This window comes from Nansenia antarctica, assembly GCF_963989245.1.
Source record: "Nansenia antarctica genome assembly, chromosome: 8".
Classification (NCBI taxonomy): domain Eukaryota; kingdom Metazoa; phylum Chordata; class Actinopteri; order Argentiniformes; family Microstomatidae; genus Nansenia; species Nansenia antarctica.
Window position 1 is genome coordinate 54,581,683 of NC_137678.1, and position 20,140 is coordinate 54,601,822.

The window sequence follows — 20,140 nt, forward strand, 5'->3', positions numbered from 1 at the left end:
TCTAAACAGGAATGTACATCTCGATGTGAATCGCGCTCCTTATATTATTATATAATATATTATATTATGGGAAGGCTCAGGCTGTGCTTGACGCTTCAATGGGGCTCTCCTGCATAGGCACAATAGCGGCATAATAGCGATCTTTTTTTGTTATGCTTGTTGTAAAGAAAAGGTCTATGATGCATTGAAATGACATTAAACTAAGATAATACGATGGTTATCATATTTTTTCAAGTCTTTAATTACAAGTAATTCCAGAAAAAGTAAATGACATTTCAGGCTCGCTTCCGTATTACGAGAGCGAAAAGAACATTTCTGTAGATGTTTCGCAATGCATGCCGGAAGGGAGTCTCATGGCTCCGAATCGAACGAGGGTCAAGATTTTCTCCGAACGGAGCCAACCCTAACCCTATCCCTAACCCTAAATGAGTAATGAATTGGGACGCCACTACGGCTACACGTGAACGCGCAAAACGGAGATTAGGGGTGAAAACGGAGCCAGAGTGGTGAATTGGGATTCACCCAGAATGTCTTTTAGGGCTCGGCGATATAGCTTAAAATTCGTATCTATATTGACACGTTTGGGCCAAACACAATATACAGTGCCTATAGAAAGTCATCACACCCCTTCATTTTTTCCACATTTTGTTGTGTTGTCGACTCAATTTAAAATTGATTAAATAAAAAAAGTAATTGTTGCTCATTTGTTGCTCATTTTAAGAGTGTTATTGCAAAGGGTATGAATGACACAAGGTATTTCTCTTTTTCAATTTTAATACATTTGCAGACATTTCTAAAAACTTGTTTTCGCATTATGGGGTATTGTGTGTGGATTTTTTTTTTTTTTTACATTTTTTTGAAAAAGTGTGATGACACACTGTAATGCTACACTGTATATCTCAGTATGTCCTGTATCAAACTTAATATAAAGTTCAAATACACTTTGCATCTACAATGTACAAGTCATTTCTATTTGTTTTTGTTTTGAAAGAACAGGCCAACAGATATTGTTGTACTAAGACAAATTGTACAATAACAGTTTATTTAGTATCAGAGGCTAGTCTACCTTGTTTTGAGTTTTTCCCTAACAACGTAAAGTTGTTTCTTTTAGGGACTCAAGGGAAAAATCAAGTTAAATGTGTGTGCCAGTTGTGACTAGGTCTTTATTACCAACATACTGGAAAAAATAAGGTAACAAGTCACTAGTAGTAGTATTGGTGATGATAACTGCTGATCACAGTTTGTTTGTTTGGTTCAGATCACAGTTTGGCAGTGTGAAGTGTGAAGATAGAAAAGCCCTCGGGAGGACCTGTGTTCAATCAACGACCATCATCAACCCGGTCATCATCTCCGGTCATCCCAGGAGAAGATCATCATCCTGGGCTTAAACATGATCAGAGCTGTCAGAGAACCAGGAGAACCGCTGCACTGGGCGAGGGAGGCGTCGGTGGCCGGCTGGTCACCACCGAGGGAGCTCCGCTAGCAACGCGAACGACCATTCACCCAGTCCATGACTCGAACTACTTCAATCGTCCAAACAACAAGGAAGCTGGTAAAATGTTGATTGATTGTGTTCTAATGCTATGCTATGTTATGCTATGTGCCATGTGCTAGTTGAATCGTGTTCTGTTGATTGTGTGTAACGGCGCCATCTTGTATCTCGCCACGCGGCTCCCATGAGACGGCGCCATCTTGTGGATCTCGCATCTCACTCTCGCGAGTCTGGGAACAAGTGGCTGCCAGGACGGCGCCATCTTGTGGATCTCGCATCTCACTCTCGCGAGTCTGAGAACACGGCGTGTCTTGCCATGCGCGCGGCGCCATCTTAAGTTGTCAAGCGAACTTGACTAGGTGAGTATCTGCTACGGAGCAGCAGCACAGTAGACTAGTGCATCATCGTAGTCAACACCCTCCAACACCCTCCAACACCCGCACAACACCCTCCAACACCCTCCAACACCCTCCAACACCCTCCAACACCCTCCAACACCCGTACAACACCCGCACAACACCCTCCAACACCCGTACAACACCCGTACAACACCCGTACAACACCCGCACAACACCCTCACTCATTGGGTTTATGGTGAGAGTGTTGAGCTGTGTGATCTTTAGAGCTCCCCATAAGTGACTGATGCTTTATCATAACCTACTAATCTGTAGAAATATCTTTCTCTGTGATTTGGTTTTAAGAGTTTATATGTAATTATTTCCCACTTCAATTAATCTCTCTCTGTGAAGTCTAGAATCTGAGATTATTGAAGCACAATCCTGTGATGGTGTCAACAGTCAGAGGATGTTCATATCTGGTCAGGTTGGACCTCTATTACATATTCCAGGGTTCGGGTCATCTTCATTTGAATGATCCAATGATTGCAAATAGGACATTTGTTTTCAATGTTTTCTCAATAAACTGTAAAAGAGATTATTCTTTTTTTTCTACATTTAAATGTTTTCCTTGTACAACACCCTCCAACACCCGCACAACACCCGTACAACACCCTCCAACACCCGTACAACACCCTCCAACACCCGCACAACACCCTCCAACACCCGCACAACACCCGTACAACACCCTCCAACACCCGTACAACACCCTCCAACACCCGTACAACACCCTCCAACACCCTCCAACACCCGTCCAACACCCGTCCAACACCCTCCAACACCCGCACAACGGAACAATTACAATTGCCGGCTTCTGCACTGCACTCGATATGCCAAACCCTCGTTCTGGTATGCAGCCTGACCAAAAAGCAATGGCTCTTTGGGGGGGGGAGCTAGAAATAAAACAAGGTTACTACTGTTACTACTGTTACTACTGTTACTGTCTCTGCAATATTTGACAATGAAAGAAAGCAGAGTGAAGTATTTGAAAGTATTGTATTGTGTATAAAAAATGTATGGACTCACTGCAATGTAAGTCGCTTTGGATAAAATCGTTAGCTAAATGGCATACATACAACAGTATATAGAAGGGGACTTGCTTTCATTTGTCTAATAATGATAACTGCTGATGACAGTTTGTTTGTTTGCTTCAGAGTTTCACAGTTTGGCAGCAGTGTGAAGTGTGAAGATAGAAAAGCCCTCGGGAGGACCTGTGTTCAATCAACGACCATCATCAACCCCCCGGTCATCATCTCCCATCCCAGGAGAAGATCATCATCCTGGGCTTAAACATGACTAGTGTGATGTAATATTGTGTTACTAGAAATTGTTTAGTATAGTACATAGCCTTTAGCTACGCTAGTTTTTGTGCTAGTTGATTGTGTTCTAATGCTATGCTATGTTATGCTATGTGCTAGTTGAATGTGTTCTGATGCTATGCTATGTGCTAGTTGATAGTGTTCTAATGCTATGCTATGTGCTAGTTGAATGTGTTCTGATGCTATGCTATGTGCTAGTTGATAGTGTTCGGTTGAACGGACGCAATGAGTTGTCCAATCTGTCTGGATCTACTGAAGGATCCGGTGACTATTCCCTGTGGACACAACTACTGTATGGGCTGTATTAAGGGCTGACCAGGATGATCAGAAGGGGGTCTACAGCTGCCCCCAGTGCAAATGGGAATTGACTGTCCCATAACTATGTTTAAATGCAACAATTCATGTGTTGAGGCTCGTAAAAGTGTCCAAGACTGCTTTGCTAAGTAGATTAAAACAAATAGTTCAGAGATAAAATCCTAGTACGGTGAGGTTACAGCAGCACATGGACAATCTGCAGGGCTTTTTGTTTCTACACCTCCTATGTTTTGCTATAAACCCAAACTGTTCAGTGCTGTTTGTGTGTGTCTATAAACTGTCTCCCTGGTTTGCTTTTGCAAGATAGTAGTTGCCTCTTACCTTGCCCTCTAATAAGCTAGATGGAATGTTTCACCTTGCTTTCACATATCCAATGGCAATTACAATGACAGGAGTGTCAAGGAGGGGGAAGCCAGAGTCATTTAGCAGCCTGGCGGCTGAGGGGAAGAAACTGAGCCTGTGGCGGGCCTTTAATGTCTTAGGCAGCCGCAACCTTCTTCCAGAGGGAAGCAGGGTGAGGAGGCCGTGGCCGGGGTGGAAGGGGTCGGCCATGATCTTCCTTGCCCTCCTCAGGGCCCTGGTGTCATGCAGGGAGTTGAGGGAGGGCAAGGGACAGCCGATCACCCTCTCTGCTGAACGTATCACCCGCTGCAACTTGGCCTTGTCCTTGGTCGTTGCAGCAGGGAACCAGGTGATGATGGAGTGGGTGAGGATGGACTCTATGATGGCCGTGTAAAACTGGACCATCATGGACCTCGGCAGCCTGAATTTCCTCAGCTGCCGGAGGAAGAACATCCTCTTCTGGGCCTTCTTCGTGAGGGCCTCGGTGTTCAGCTCCCACTTAAGTCATTCAGGACGTCCAATCAGAGTGTGAGAGTGAGGTCAGCCCCGCCCACAGTGGATGTTCTCCAGAAATGGGAGCTGTGATTGAAGGCGGTCCACTGTTGTTATGGAGTATAACCACCTCAGTTATAACTGGGGGTGAGTGTGGGTGGGAGACCTCAGCCGTTTGGGGGGCTGGGAGGAAAGGCACCTCCTGGGAGACCCCAGTGCTCACATCCAACTGTGTCAGGGGCACGGGTCTTCGCTGCCCTGAGGGCCTAGTCTCTGGTGTTCTCTGGGGTTTGGGAGCCATCACCTTCTGAATGTAAGGGGTGGGGCCCTGTGAGGGGGGAACTGAGGGCAGCCTCTGCTGTGATAGTTCGAGACAGGGTGGAGGAAGTCTCTATAGAAGTAGGTGTTCTAGGTATGGGCAAAGAGACAGACTGCACTACAGCCGCATAAGTGGAAGGCTCAGACTGTTTCCCAGCTTGACTAGGCTGGGATGGATGTATTAAGCTGAGCCTAGATTTTAACATTTCCACAGAACTGTTAGTGAATTTCCTCCTGTATGAATGAATGGTCTTTATTGTCATTGCTACAGTACAGGTACCAAACAACGAAATTTAGGAGGGGTGGCTCCCCTGGTGTTAGGAAAGAAAAAAAAACACTTTTAAAAAAATCACAAGAAGGGAAGGAGCTGGTTTACATAAATAAAGGCTATGTACACTATCTGAGGGCTGTGGAGGTGTGGGGGCCCACCCGCACCCTCTGGGGGCGGTCGGTCAGGAAGTCCTTGATCCATGCACATATAGAGTGTGATAGACCCAGGTCTAGTAGTTTGGTCACTAGCCTGTCTGGAAGGATGGTGTTGAAGGCGGAGCTGAAGTCCACAAAGAGCAGTCTCGCGTAGCTGTTTCCCCTCTCCAGGTGGGATAGAGTGGCGTGGAGAGTCGTCGTGATGGCGTCCTCTGTGGACCTGTGGGCTCTGTAAGCGAACTGGTATGGATCCAGGTTGGGCGGGAGGCGTGTGAGTATGTGGGCCCGGACTAGTTTCTCGAAGCACTTCATGATGATTGGTGTGAGTGCCACCGGGCGGTAGTCGTTTAGGCAGCTCACCGTGCTTTTCTTCGGGACTGGGAGATGAGATTTTCAGGCAGGGTGGGATGGTGGCCTGGGACAGGGACTGGTTGAAGATGTTGGTGAAAACCCCGGCCAGCTGGTCGGCGCAGTCCCTCAGCACCCGTCCCAGGACGCCATCCGGCCCCGAGGCTTTCCTGGGGTCCACCGCCTTCAGCACGCGTCTCACTTCATGCTCTGTGAGGGTGAGGCTGCTGAGAGCTGGAGAGAGTGGTGTTTGTGTTGTGGTTACCTCCGTTCGCCCCTCGTCGAACCGGGCGTAGAAGGTGTTCAGCTTTCCCGCCAGCAGGGGGTCGTCCTCTGCGGCTGTGAGCCTGTTGGCTCTGAAGTTTGTCATGTGCTGAACCCCCTGCCACATCCGCCTGGAGTCGTTGCTCAGGAAGCATTCCTCAATCTTCTCTCTGTGGTCTGCCTTGGCCTCTTTGATGCCGCGCTTTAGGTTAGCCCTGGTGGTGCTGTACAGCGGTGTGCTCTTCCCTGCGAAGAAGGCGTTGTCCCTCTCGTTGATCAGTTTTTGGACCTTCCCAGTCATCCATGGCTTCGTGTTGGGGTAGACCCGGACCCGTTTGTCCACGGTGACTGAGTTGGTGCAGTTCACTATGTGGTTCAGAACCGACGACGTGAACTGTTCCAGGTCCTCATGCTCATATTCCTGCCATGGGGTGTCATTTAGGCAGATCTGCAGTGGAGCGGACCCTTCTGGCCAGGTTCTGACAGTCTTAGTGGTGATGGGAGCACTTTTCCCCATGATAGTGTATGCTGGGATCAGGAGGATTGACACATGGTCAGACATGCCTAGATGAGCTAGCGGTCTAGCCTTGTAAGCACGTTTGATGTTGGTGTATACCTTGTCCAGTGTTTTTTCTCCTCTTGTTGCACATTTAACATGTTGATAGAACTTGGGTAGTACTGCCTTCAGGTCGACATGATTGAAATCTCCTGCTATAATGTGAATTGCCTGTGGATCTGTGCTTTGTTGACCACTGATGACGTCATATAGCCGCGCCAATGCTAAGCTACCGTCTGCATTTGGTGCAATATAAACGCTTGTAATGTACACTGCATTGAATTCTCTCGGTAGGTAAGTGGGTCGGCATTTAACAGTCAAGTATTCCAGGTTTGGGGAACAGTGGCTACTTACAGTTTTCGTGTTTAAGCACCAGCTATCCTTCGTAGATATAATGATGCCGCCTCCGCGAGTCTTACCGCTGAGCAGTGTTGCCACAGTTACTTTGAAAAAGTATTCTGATTACTGATTACTGATTACTCCTTTAAAAAGTAATCTAGTTACTTTACTGATTACTTGATTTAAAAAGTAACTAAGTTAGATTACTAGTTACTTTTTTAGTTACTATTGGCAGCTGCCTAGGCACCCGACCCCCCCCCCCCCCCCCCGCAACATAAAAATGAAAACTGGTTTTGCCAAAACTCACTTTATTTTAACAGTAACTTAAATTACATAATTAAACTTTAAACAATAACTAAAACAAAATAAAGAGTCTTTCTTTGCCTCACCCAACATAAATACTTGTTTTTAAACAATAAAATAAATATAATCTTTATTTAACACAGTAACTAGCAAGGAGTGGTTTCACAAAACCTAAAACCTACCCTGACCATTCAGATATGATCCTAATATAATCCTAATCCTAAACTGGGTGAGTCTGAGTTTATCAATGAAGAGTGAACTCAGCTGTCAAGACTGGAAGGAGGCCATGAACACGCTATGGAGGCCATGAACACGCTATGGAGGCCATGAACACGCTATGGAGGCCATGAACACACTATGAGTGAAACAGTGGAAAGGGGCGAGTAAACCAGTGGTTGTATCTCATTAACAGAAGCTTCTCAAACCTCTTGTCAGAAAGTCTGTTCCTTCTAGGCGTGAGCACCAAACCTCCCAGACTAAAGAGCCGCTCTACAGGAGCGCTAGATGGGGTTGGAGTGTTATACTTCAAGAAAATGTTCTTAATGTTTGGATACTGATTCAGAATCTGAAGCTCATGCCCTGACCTCAAGTAGTCCATGACTTCCTTTTCTGCCGAGTAGGTCTCCTCTGGCTCCGCCTCAAAAGCAAAAAAGTCCATCTCGCCTTGGTTGGCAGTCGTGGTGGGTACACTGGCAGGGCTCTGTGCTGCAGGAGCAGTTTTGCGACATTCTGCTGTGAGAAGCTCCTTTACTTGCTCCCTCCTACCTTCATCTCTCAGCCATCGGAGTTTGAATTTTGGACAACTAGCAGCTGCGAGAAGGGCATCTTTGTTGTCCAGCACACTGGCAAAACGAGTCTGGATAGCCTGAAAGATATAATTTGATATGTTTATTATTATCTAGTTGTAGCCTATAAGGTCTATTATTTATACCTTTATTTACTAATTATGTATGCAATTAGTTTGTGCAACTGACAACCTACATACTGCAGTATGGTGTGACTCTGCTCCATGTTCATGAATAGTGCAATGAAAATGTATTTATTTATCTTTAAGATGGAACAACATAGCATACCTGCACTATGGCATCTGGAAGGCCTGCAGTCATCTTGGATAGGGTGTCTTTCACAGCAAGGGTCTTCTGCATCAGGACTTCAAGTGTGGGCAGTAAAGTCCCATACGGACAGTCACCTTGTAGGATATCCAGTGCTATAGTTAGAGGCTTCATGACGGTACAGTACTCATGCAGGTACTGGTACTCCTGGTCTTTGAAGCACTTCACTCCCAGCTTGTTGCACAGAGTAGTCAGCTCATTCATGGGGATTTCTGCGATTCTCTTTATGGCTTCGTAAAAGGAATTCCACCTTGTGGATGTCGGTACCAGGAGCTTTCTTTTGTTAACCTCCTCCACCGTTTCTGACGCAACGGTAGATCGGCTTGCTTTCGTCCAGAGAGCTGTGCATTTTGCTGTGCTGCTCCTATACACAGCCTTGCTCTCTGGTTTGGAAGTGATGTACTTCTCCACATCACTTGTAGAAATAAGGTTGAGGGTATGTGAAGCACACCTTTGGTGCGGGGGAAGAATCAGCTGGCCATCACTATCATCCTCAGCTGATAGGATTTCTGACACATCTAAAAAAGTGACATCATCCGTGGCCTCCTCCACCGTCTCATCATCGGACTCTGTGACAGCAGGCTGATAGACTTGAAATGCCTTGACAAAGTTAGATCCATTATCTGTCACTGTTGCTACTACTTTGTTGATTAGTCCATATGAAGAGTGAATGTTTTCGATTTCTGCACCAATAACATCATACGTGTGTCTACCGCGGATTCTCCTACACGCCAATGCAGCCTTGTTGCGGTCTAATGTGGATCTACTAATCCAGTGGAGCGTTACTCCCATATAGCTCCTATTGTTAGCTGTCCAAATGTCCGCTGTAGTTGACACATAGTCGACCTCGTTCAGCGCAGCCTTCAGATGTTTTTCCATCTCTGCATACTCCTTCTCCAAGTACGAAGAAAAAGATGTTCTGTGAGGTAGCTCGGCATTGGTAGTAGTGGGGATCTTGTTAATGATGGCACGGAAAGAGGGCGAGTCAACTGTGTTTATGGGCAGCATTTCCTCTACAACATACCGCCCGACCAATTTATTCAACTCTCCCACACTTACAGGTTGTGATTTTGTAGGCCTACTGAAGTCCAGCTTTTGTTGCTTGAGCGGTGTGGGACCTCCCGCAGAAGTCGAGGCCGCGGTCTCTGGGACTTTCTCCGCGAGCTTGACTGTGCTGTGCAGAGATTCCAAATGTTTCTTTAAATTTGATGTTGTGGTTTTACCACAGGACAATATTTTCTTTCCAGCACAGAGTGTACAACGAACATTTATGTTCTTGTCATCCTTTGCTGACACAAACTCAAAATAATCCCTATATTTCCAGCTATTTAACGCATATCTCTGTTCTCGCTCCATTATACGCTTCTGTTTACACTGTGCAATCAGCGTGGTGATACACGTGAGCGATTCTGCTGCACCTCGTGTTGAAAACGTGATCACTGACGTCACTCCCCAAGACGCGAGAAAAGCAATAAATGTTTGTTTACTATCGAACATTACAAAGAAATACTGCATTTAGCCTAAGTTATGAGGTAGTAACGCAATAGTAACGCACAGTCACTCGAATAAGTAACTTTAATCAGATTACTGATTTGGAAATAGTATCGCGATAGAATACTCGTTACTGGGAAAAGTAATCAGATTAGAGTATCGCGATACTTAGTATCGCGTTACCGGCATCACTGCCGCTGAGTAGCGTGCGGTCTGCGCGGTGTAAGGTCCGTCCTTCCAAGCTAATCGCGGAGTCCAAGATAGTTTCATTTAGCCAGGTTTCAGTGAGAATAATCACACAGCTATCTCCCACGATGTTATTTTTGGCAACCTGTAGTCTCAATTCATCCATCTTATTCGTCAGGGACCTGACGTTGGATAGGAAAATACTCGGCAAAGCAGGTTTGTCTGGCCTCCTCTTTAGCCTAGCTAACAGGCCTGCTCTGCAGCCCCGTCGTTGCTTGCGGTCCTTACGCCGACGTTTGCGCCTCAGGGTAGGGACTGAGTACCAAGGTTCTTCCGGTAAGCGGGCGATGTCGTGATAAATCCTTTGTTGCTTCAGGAACTCCGCTGTTACTGTCTTCTCGTTTTGCGTGCCAACTTCTAGTAAGTCGTGCCTGCTGTAGGTACTATTTACACAACCGTTCCCTATAAGTACTAAAATAAAAATGTACATACAAATGCACTTAAAAACACTAAAGAACACCAGTGTTGAAGCCACTCCAGCCGCAGCGACTATGCGCGCAGCCATCTTGCTTTGGAAGGAACACAACAAGCAGGAGATACTGGTGGCCTTCTACCGCGGCGCAGTGGAGAGCATCCTCACCTACGGCATCTGCAACTGGTTCTCCAGCTGCACAACCGCGGAGAGAAATGCGCTACAGAGAGTCGTGAGAACAGCCCAGAAGATCACCGGCGCCCCCCTCCCCTCTCTGGAAGAGCTGTACAACACACGCTGTCTCAGGAAGGCCTCCAAGATCTCCAGAGACCCAACCCACCCTGGGTAGGAACACTTTGCCCGGCGGTACAGGACCATGGCCGCAAGGACAAACAGACTGAAGCTCAGCTTCTACCCCAGGGCCATCCAGGCCCTGAACACAACAAAGACCTAGGTTCTGGGCCCTGGACAGTCTGGATGGATTGATGGCAGCTGCTGGATTGAAAAAATCAGGTGTAGTGCTGAGGCACAAATGTGTACATTTCAAGCCTGCAAACTGCGACACTTTAAATGAATGTGCAATAACACTATGTGCAATATGACAACCCTAGTCGTCTTATCTGTACAGTATAGTATAGTGGATAGTGTACATAGCCTTTATTTATGTAAACCAGCTCCTTTCCCTTCTTGTTTTTTTTAGTTCTTTTTTTTTCTTTCCTAGCACCAGGGGAGCCACCCCTCCCAAATTTCGTTGTTTGGTACCTGTACTATAGCAATGACAATAAAGACCATTCATTCATTCATTCATAATCACACACCAGTGGTGTGACCAGGTATAACCCCAAAGCATTTATATTACTCTCAGCAGGATTAATGGCAGTACTCACACATAAATTAAGTACTGCAATTGCAGACCTAATAATAATAATAATAATAATATAATAATAATAATAATAATAATACTCACCCACGAGTTGAGCATTGACCAATGGAATGACAGGGTACTCCGTTTAAAAAGGAGCCGCGAGCCTCACACGTAACCATAACAAAACAGCTCACCTGACGACGAACACGCAGCTTGAGGACAACGGTAAGATCATATGAACTAGTAGTTCATACTAGTATATATTATATAGTAGTATACCAAAGTCGTTGACACTACCCTTTCATTAACCCAAGAAATTATAGTCTGGCTAGCCAGCTTTTTCAGGGTTTGCTAGCTAACGTGTTAGCTTCTACCACACTAGTAAGCAGCCGTCTTGCTGGGTAGCTAGCTGGGTAGCCAGTCAGCCAACTACGAACTCTGGCTTGTTGATTTTTAACCTTTCTCTTTTCGAGAGCATTGATCATTAAGCAATATCACACGAGAGGGAGTGTGTTATACTGAATATCAGCACGACAATCACAGCCGTGATATTCATAACAGCACGACCTCGATTGTGATATTGCTTTTATACAACAGTTCTACAGCGCGATTTATTAGTTAACAGTAATAAGCGACAACAGATTATGATTTGTTTGTTTATTTAATCATAAAAATAAACAAAAAATAGTTCCGCAACTAAACTTCAAATGGACTGTTGCCTAGTAACCTGAAAACAAACAATGTAGTCTAATTAACGGTCATTTAGTAGAACACCTGTGCGGCGGAGTGATACATATAGTTAAAAGTCCCAGTGCTGTTATACTGTATCGTAACTCATGGAATTCCTCTCGTCCAATCAAATTACTTGGTCGGAACTAACTGTTGTATAATGTAAATAACGGTAGTGAGCTTTTGTGGCTGCAACTGCTAGCGTTTGTCTGTCAGTGATGGATCTGTGGCTAGACAATCAATGTATTGCTATTGGGTAGAGTTACTGCACACACACAAAAAAAAGTTAATATAGATATTAGCTTCAGCCAGCTCTGTCTCAAAACGTATAAATGTCACAGCTTAGAAAGTCACACCGTAGTAATCCTGGGAACCAGATGTACATCTGTATGTTTTGTGTACCTTAAAAGTTGTCGAAAATGGGTTTGAAATGGAAATTCCCAACTGCCAAGTGTGGAGTTTTGAACATTCCACCACTAGAACACACACCACTACATGATTGAAAGTCTCATCGCGCAGAAACGGTCACTCTCTGCGTATGTGGCTGAACATGACCACTGCCCTCAGCTGCCGACTGTCTGCATGATCAGCCATCTCCTACCTTCCTCCCAGGTCTCCTTCAACAGTACATCCTCTTGATAATAGCACTTTTGGATTTGGAAAAAAAACATTTTAGCCATCAGAGATAGATAGAATAAATACTGAGAGGACATGATGCTCAGGACATATTACTTATTAAATTGGTCTTCATGTAAAACATCAGATTTGGGTTGTAGATTTATCATGCATCATACGTTTTGTTTTTACAAAGTAGTTTTTTGCTTGTTTTTTTGCAAGCTTTATAAATGAGGCCCCTGATGCCCATTAGAATACTCTGATACCCAATTCAGATTTGATCTGAGATTTATATTTACATTTCTGACATTCAGCAGACGCTTTTTTATTTATTTATTATGATCTGTAAAGGCAAGGAAGAGCTGGAGGCCATGCTGGAGTCCAAAGGCGACCAGGTGGACCTGTTCTCCCTCGCCCAGGAGGACGAAAGGTGGCACAGCTCAACAAGGCCCTGCTGGACTTTGACTCCCGGGTGGGGCCTGGCAAGCTGCACCCCAAGCACCGGCTCATCCCCGACTGTGGCCGCAGCACCAAGATGCCCATGTATCAGCTGTCACTGACCATCAAGATGCCCATGTATCAGCTGTCACTGACCATCAAGATGCCCATGTATCAGCTGTCACTGACCATCAAGATGCCCATGTATCAGCTGTCACTGACCATCAAGATGCCCATGTATCAGCTGTCACTGACCATCAAGACGCCCGTGGTGTTTGACAAGCTACACTCAGAGGCGTGGAGCATCAGTGCCAAGCTGCACTGGTTCGTCTTTGGGCATGCGCCCCAGGACCCGTGGGAGAAGTTTGAGATCTACTACAAGCTCTTGCCAAGCTGCAATCAATGTACACCTTCTCAGAGAGGACGTTTGAGAGCATTCAGTCAAGCCCTTTCTCCATCAACCTGGATAAGAGCACATCAAGCTCCAATAAGAAGGTGCTGTCAATCCTTGTTGGTTACTTTAATCAGGAGCTGAAGCATGTGGTCGTTGAGCACCTTGGCTCCATTGAAGTACTAAAGGGCACTGCTGAACATCTGGAAAAGGCCCTAGTGACCTTTTTCAAGGAACACACAATTCCATTTACTTACATGGTTAGCATGATGATGGACTCCTGCAACGTCATGCGAGGGAGTAAGTCCGGGCTGGAGACCAGGATAAGGTCCAAGTACTGTCAGAACCTCCTACATGTTGATGGAGATTCCTGCCACCACATCTACAATGCCGGCAAAATTGGAGATATACAAGATCCACAGTGATATAGTGGAGATATACAAGGACCACAGTGTTGGTGAGCGGGCAAAGGCCAGGATACATTTTTTTTTACATATTGTATTTAATCTCTCTCTTCCAGGAATGACGCAAGTTGGGAAGGACAGGAAAGAAAGGGTGTGGAAGAAGCTCTGGTTTGAGAGTCGCAACACAGACCTCCAGCTGAGCATTTACCTTGGCATCCTTCCCATCATGAAGGAGTATGTTACGGTGTTCCAGGTGTGTGTTTTCACACTAATGAATTAGTGAATTATCAATCTCTGATAGATAAACTAAATAGGCCCATTCTCTCATCAGTTAGATTGTGATATAAACAGACCCTCAACTGCATGTCTGTGTATGGTAATAGAATTGTTGTAGCATTTTATAATATTGCCATTATTCACAGGGCAGCCAAACCCTTGTCCACAAGCTGCATGACAAGCAGCTTGAAGTTGTGAAAACCTTCATGGGGTGCTTTATCAAGGCTGAGAATCTGCATACCACCCCAAAGAATATCATGGAGTTGGATTTCAACGACAAAATGCTGCCTCTCTGTGAGCTGTATGTCGGACAGGTGGCGGAGAAACTGAAGGCAGGAAATCCACGTAATCAGGTTAGTAAATGTATTAAAAACGGCAAATCAAACATTTATAAATTTCTCCAGGTAAAATGATTTAATTGCAATCGTTTTAATGTTTTACAGATTGTGCTGCAGTTTCTCGAAACAGCGAAGACTGCATACATGTCGACAGCAGCCTATATGCAGAAAAAGCTGCCACTGGACAGCAGGACCCTGCAGTCACTGTCTGCCTTGGACCCATTGGTGAGGGGACACTCAGAGACGGGCATCCTCCTGAAGTGGCTGGCAGGGATGATGAGCCACTTGGTGCCACACCCCAATTTGACGTGCCACTGGAAGTTGTCAAATTCAGCACAAATTCCACCCTTCCCCTGTACACTGATGGGGACAACATGGTTAACTGGTGGGCAAATGTCATTGACACTGGAAGGTACACAGGCCTCAACCATGTGGTTCGAGCAGCGCTCTCCATTTTCCATGGACCAATGGTGGAGTCATCGTTCAGTGCCATGGGAGATATTATTGACTGCAAAAGCACCAGAATGAGCATGGACACCTTTAGGGACAACCAATCCAGACAACCAAGTATGCCCTCAGGTCCAGGGGTCAGACAGCAATACAGATGTTCAGGAGAGAGGATGTCAAGTTCTCAAAGGTAGACAAGGTCCTATGCAGGAACATCCACACTGCAGGCTCAAAAGACAAGGCTCACAGACAACAGGCCCTGTTGAAGACAAAAGGGAGGCAGGAAGAGTTTGGTTGCCAGCCAACAACCAGTGCTGCACAAAGCAGGAAGACTGCAGTGGAGGATGACAGGCAAGCCACAGTGAGGCACATGGCTGCTCAAAAAAGAAAAAAAAGCACTGGAAGTGCTGGTACAGGCAAAGAAGGCAAAAAAGCACAAGTGATGTGCTTGGTGGGATGGACTTCATCAGAATTGGTTTTATTTGTTCAAAAATAAATGTTCAAAATATATTTACAGAGCATCTTCTCCTCTTTCATTTGGGAGAGTAAGTCACCAAGGATTAGCCAACAAGTTTTACAACTTCCATATAATGATGGTGGCTTAAACCTACCGAACCTTAACATTTACTTTCTGGCTGCCCAACTTACCCAGATTAGGCAGTGGTTCTCTAGCTCATCTAGCGCATGGTCAAGACTGGAATCTTATGACATTCTTCCATATGAACTGAGATACCTGCCTTATATTGGTTTACAACAGGTTAAAAAAATCACAAATAATCCTATTATTATTAACAGTTTACTAATATGGAAGAACTCCCATAAACGTATGGGTCACAAGGAACACCTTTCGCCCTATACTCCTATCTGGAGAAACCCCAATTTTACATCTTGTTTTAATGATGACACCTTCAAGTCTTGGTACGACAAGGGGATAAGGGAAATAACACATCTTTACGACAGTGGTACATTTGTTTCTTTCCTTCAGTTAAAGTCAAAATATAATTTATCTTCCACACATTTATTTCGATTTTTTTCAAATCCGCCATATGATACAGACAACTCAAGGCACTCTAGAAGAACCCAAGCCCTCCAAAATAGAAGGCCTTATCAATAAGGAGGTTCAAAGTTCTAAATGTATTTCTCAAGTTTATTTATCTCTGCTTGAATGCTTGTCTACAAGTACAGATGCTACGAGGTGTAAATGGGAAAAGGATTTAGACATGGATATAAGTAAAGAGGACTGGTCTTTCTTTTGTCTTAAAGTTCATAAATGTTCTTACAATATGAGGCACAAACTCCTTCTTTTTAACATTTTGCATAGAACTTATTATACACCTGCAAAACTTTATAAAATGAATAATGAAATGTCCTTTTTGTGCTGGCGCTGCAAAAAACAGAAAGGGGACTTTTACCATATGTTTTGGTCATGTAATTTGTTGTTAACATTTTGGAACTTTGTAATTGACACGATAGCATTATGTTTAAATATTCACATTGCAAAATCATCTCGCTTGTGTCTTTTAGGCACAATCAATATGGATCCTTGGAATGAATTTCCAAAAATATATATTGATCTTGCTTTGATTGCTGCAAAGAAGTGTATTGCAATCCATTGGAAATCCGATTACTCTCCTACAATATCACATTGGTTAAATGAAATCTCTAGCTACATTCCATTAGATAAAATATACTATAATATAAGACATAAGAGTCAGGACTTTGTAAAAATATGGCAACCACATATAGATTTTATGGCAAGAAGGGCAGCTTCAGGTACTATTGTTTGATGGACAGTGTTTCTTGTAGGGATGCACGGTGATGTGAATTGCTGTTAATATCATAGCGCATCCCTAATGAATGTATTATTGTGTGTGTGTGTGTGTGTGTGTGTGTGTGTGTGTATGTAGGCATGTGTGTTTTGTCTTATTATTATTATATTTTTGTTGTGTTGTCGTTGGGCGTTGCCGCACAATGGTGGGTGGGGGGGGGGATACAAGGGGGCGGGGAAACAAGAAAAAATGTGTTCAATTATATTGTAAAAATGTTTGAATCTTTGAAAAAAAAAAAAAAAAAAAAAAAAAAGGAAGAGGCGGCCCCAGGTCATCCAGGAGTTCCAGAGCCCCGCTCCTGACGGCCCCACGATCATGCTGCTGTCACTCAAAGCTGGCGGGGTGGGACTCAACCTGACAGCCGCCTCCCGTGTTTTCCTCATGGATCCAGCGTGGAACCCTGCAGCAGAGGACCAGTGTGTGGATCGCTGTCACCGCCTGGGCCAGAAGAGAGAAGTCTTCATCACCAAGTTCATCGTGAAGGACTCTGTGGAGGAGAACATGGTGAAGATTCAGAGGCAGAAGCAGGATCTGGTGGACAAGGCTTTCGGCTCCAAGAACCCCACCGACAAGAAGGCGTCACGCATTAATGAAATAAAAGCCCTCATGGAGCTGTAGACGTCCCTACGTATGGGAACCTTGTTAAGAAATTCCCATTTTGAAGTTTAGTTTTGATACTGTTTGTTGTGGAATGTTCTCTCAGCACATATGTCCATCGTTACATTCCCACTCACCACACTGCCCTTGGTTAACAAGTCTCATGATACATTTACATTTTTGGGCATTTAACAGATGCCTTTATCCAAAGCGACTTTTCTTTTGGGGGATTGATGTGTGGTTTCATGTATGTGGGAATAAATGTTTTAAGTGACAAACAAAAAAAACTAAAACTAAAACAAACAAAATATATTTACAAAATAAATACATCTTTCTTCTAATTCTAATAGATGCGTTTTCATTATTGTTACCGCTGCTTCATAGGTCTGAATAACACTGACAGGCTTTATATGTGTCCCTTGAACAGAGCTTGTATAGAAAAATTATAGCATGCATCATAGGAAGGTGCCTGGGCGCCGCGCAATGATAATTTCCGTCGTTTTCAGTGAAAATAATTTTGTCACCTTTTTGGGCCAGCACCCCTGCATTCCCAAAAAATGTGATAGAAATGAGCCATTGAATTGTTGCACTCTCTCCAGCAATTCCCAGTTCCCGGTGTACCATTCTGTAAGTATTTTCTTCGTGGGGTAATAAAAAACCTAATAATGTTTTTCCATGAAAATTCTCTCCATTGTCCAGAGCTAGAGGTGGTGGATTGTATTTTACATATGTTCAACCATTCTTCCTCAGTTAGGACTATGTTTGCTTCCTTCTCCCACTTATCCCTAACATATAAGGTGGAGTGATTCTTGGTGGACTGTATACTCGACTGTATAATTCTTGACACCAGTTTCTTGTGGGTGTTGCCCTTATACGCATCAATAAAAATGTTGACGAGACTCATTTCAGAAACCTCATTATTCTTTATATTCTTATAGAAGTAGTAATGCCTCAGTTGTAAATACCTGTAGAAATCTTGTTTCTCTAGGTTGTGATTATCAATAAGATATTGAAAGGCCTGTATTGGATGAAATTAGGTAGGGATGTCCTGATCCCATTTTTTCACTACCGATACCTGGGCTTCAGGTATCTGCGATACCGATATCAATCCGATATTTGTATTTATTGTTTTACTCCTGAATAATAACAAATACTTCCCCAGTATAGTCCACAACATTTGGCTATTAAAGACTGCCAGCCTTTATTCAAGAAACAAAAACAGTACTCACTGAGTCTGTTACTCACTACTCAGTGACCAACTGGTTTCAAGTTAAAACAATTTAAACAGCAGCATTCAGCATTGTAGAAAAAAATGAGTTACTGTCTGATTTCTAGTTGTAGTGCCTTCAGTTCTCTTTCATAGTATTTTTTTCGTATCTCACTATGGGGAACGCCCCCTGCGTGACCTCATCAGAAACTGAATTACACTGCGCCAGCCCATTGGCTGGCCCAGGCGACGCTTGTGTCACGAGGGACGGGACCCTCCGCCTATATAACGGCATCTGTCGTCATTCAAAAGCCTTTGCTCCCTTCTCACTGGAGCTGACAACAACTGTGCGGGTGGCTAGAGCTAAACAGTCCACAGATACGAGCGACCACAACACACACACACACACACACTGTATGGAAAGTTTGAGCGGCAGTGACGGCCGCGTGCTGCACTTTATTCTTTATTATTTTGAACGTCTCGTTCGGCCCGTCAGTGACTGTGCAGTGGCAGTGTGTGTTAGCCCGTCAGTGACGGTGCAGTGTGTGTGTGTGTTAGCCCGTCAGTGACGGTGCAGTGTGTGTGTGTGTTAGCCCGTCAGTGACGGTGCAGTGTGTGTGTGTTAGCCCGTCAGTGACGGTGCAGTGTGTGTGTGTGTTAGCCCTGCTGAGCCATGCTGTACGTTAACAAACACGTTTGTACAGCTGTTCCTTTGTGTCGACCTCCCTCTGTGCCTAGAGACTCTTACACTAACGTTACCACCAGGTGCTAGCTAACTAAGGTAGCTAATGTTACCACCAGGTGCTAGCTAGCTAAGGTAGCTAATGTTACCACCAGGTGCTAGCTAACTAAGGTAGCTAATGTTACCACCAGGTGCTAGCTAACTAAGGTAGCTAATGTTACCACCAGGTGCTAGCTAGCTACGGGTGCTAACGTTACCACCAGGTGCTAGCTAACTAAGGTAGCTAATGTTACCACCAGGTGCTAGCTAGCTACGGTAGCTAACGTTACCACCAGGTGCTAGCTAGCTACGGTAGCTAACGTTACCACCAGGTGCTAGCCAGCTACGGTAGCTAACGTTACCACCAGGTGCTAGCTAGCTAAGGTAGCTAACGTTACCACCAGGTGCTAGCTAGCTAAGGTAGCTAACGTTACCACCAGGTGCTAGCCAGCTACGGTAGCTAACGTTACCACCAGGTGCTAGCTAGCTAAGGTAGCTAACGTTACCAATGCATCATCAGACAGAAATGAGCAACTGCGACTCCGCTGGCAGAAGGGTGAAAGAGGAGAAACGCTTTGAAATGGATACCATTTCCACCGACATAAGAAATATTGCCTCTCACGTAGGCTATTATGAAGGAGCGCACACAAAGGATACGTGCACACTGCACATATCGTATTCGTCCATGTCCTATATGCATCACACTATATACATATATATTTACTGTTCATATCATATTGATATTCATGCAAATATATTTACTTTTTACATTCATATTCATTGCACGTATAGCGCGAGGTTGACCACCGTCCGCATTGACTTCACAGTAATGTACGTCTTTGAATGAATGGTCTTTATTGTCATTGCTATAGTACAGGTACCAAACAACGACATTTAGGAGGGGTGGCTCCCCTGGTGCTAGGAAAGAAAAAAAAACACAAGAAGGGAAGGAGCTGGTTTACATAAATAAAGGCTATGTACACTATCCACTATACTATACTGTACAGATAGACGACTAGGGTTGTCATATTGCACATAGTGTTATTGCACATTCATTTGAAGTGTCGCAGTTTGCAGGCTAGAAATGTACATATTTGTGCCTCTACTACTTTA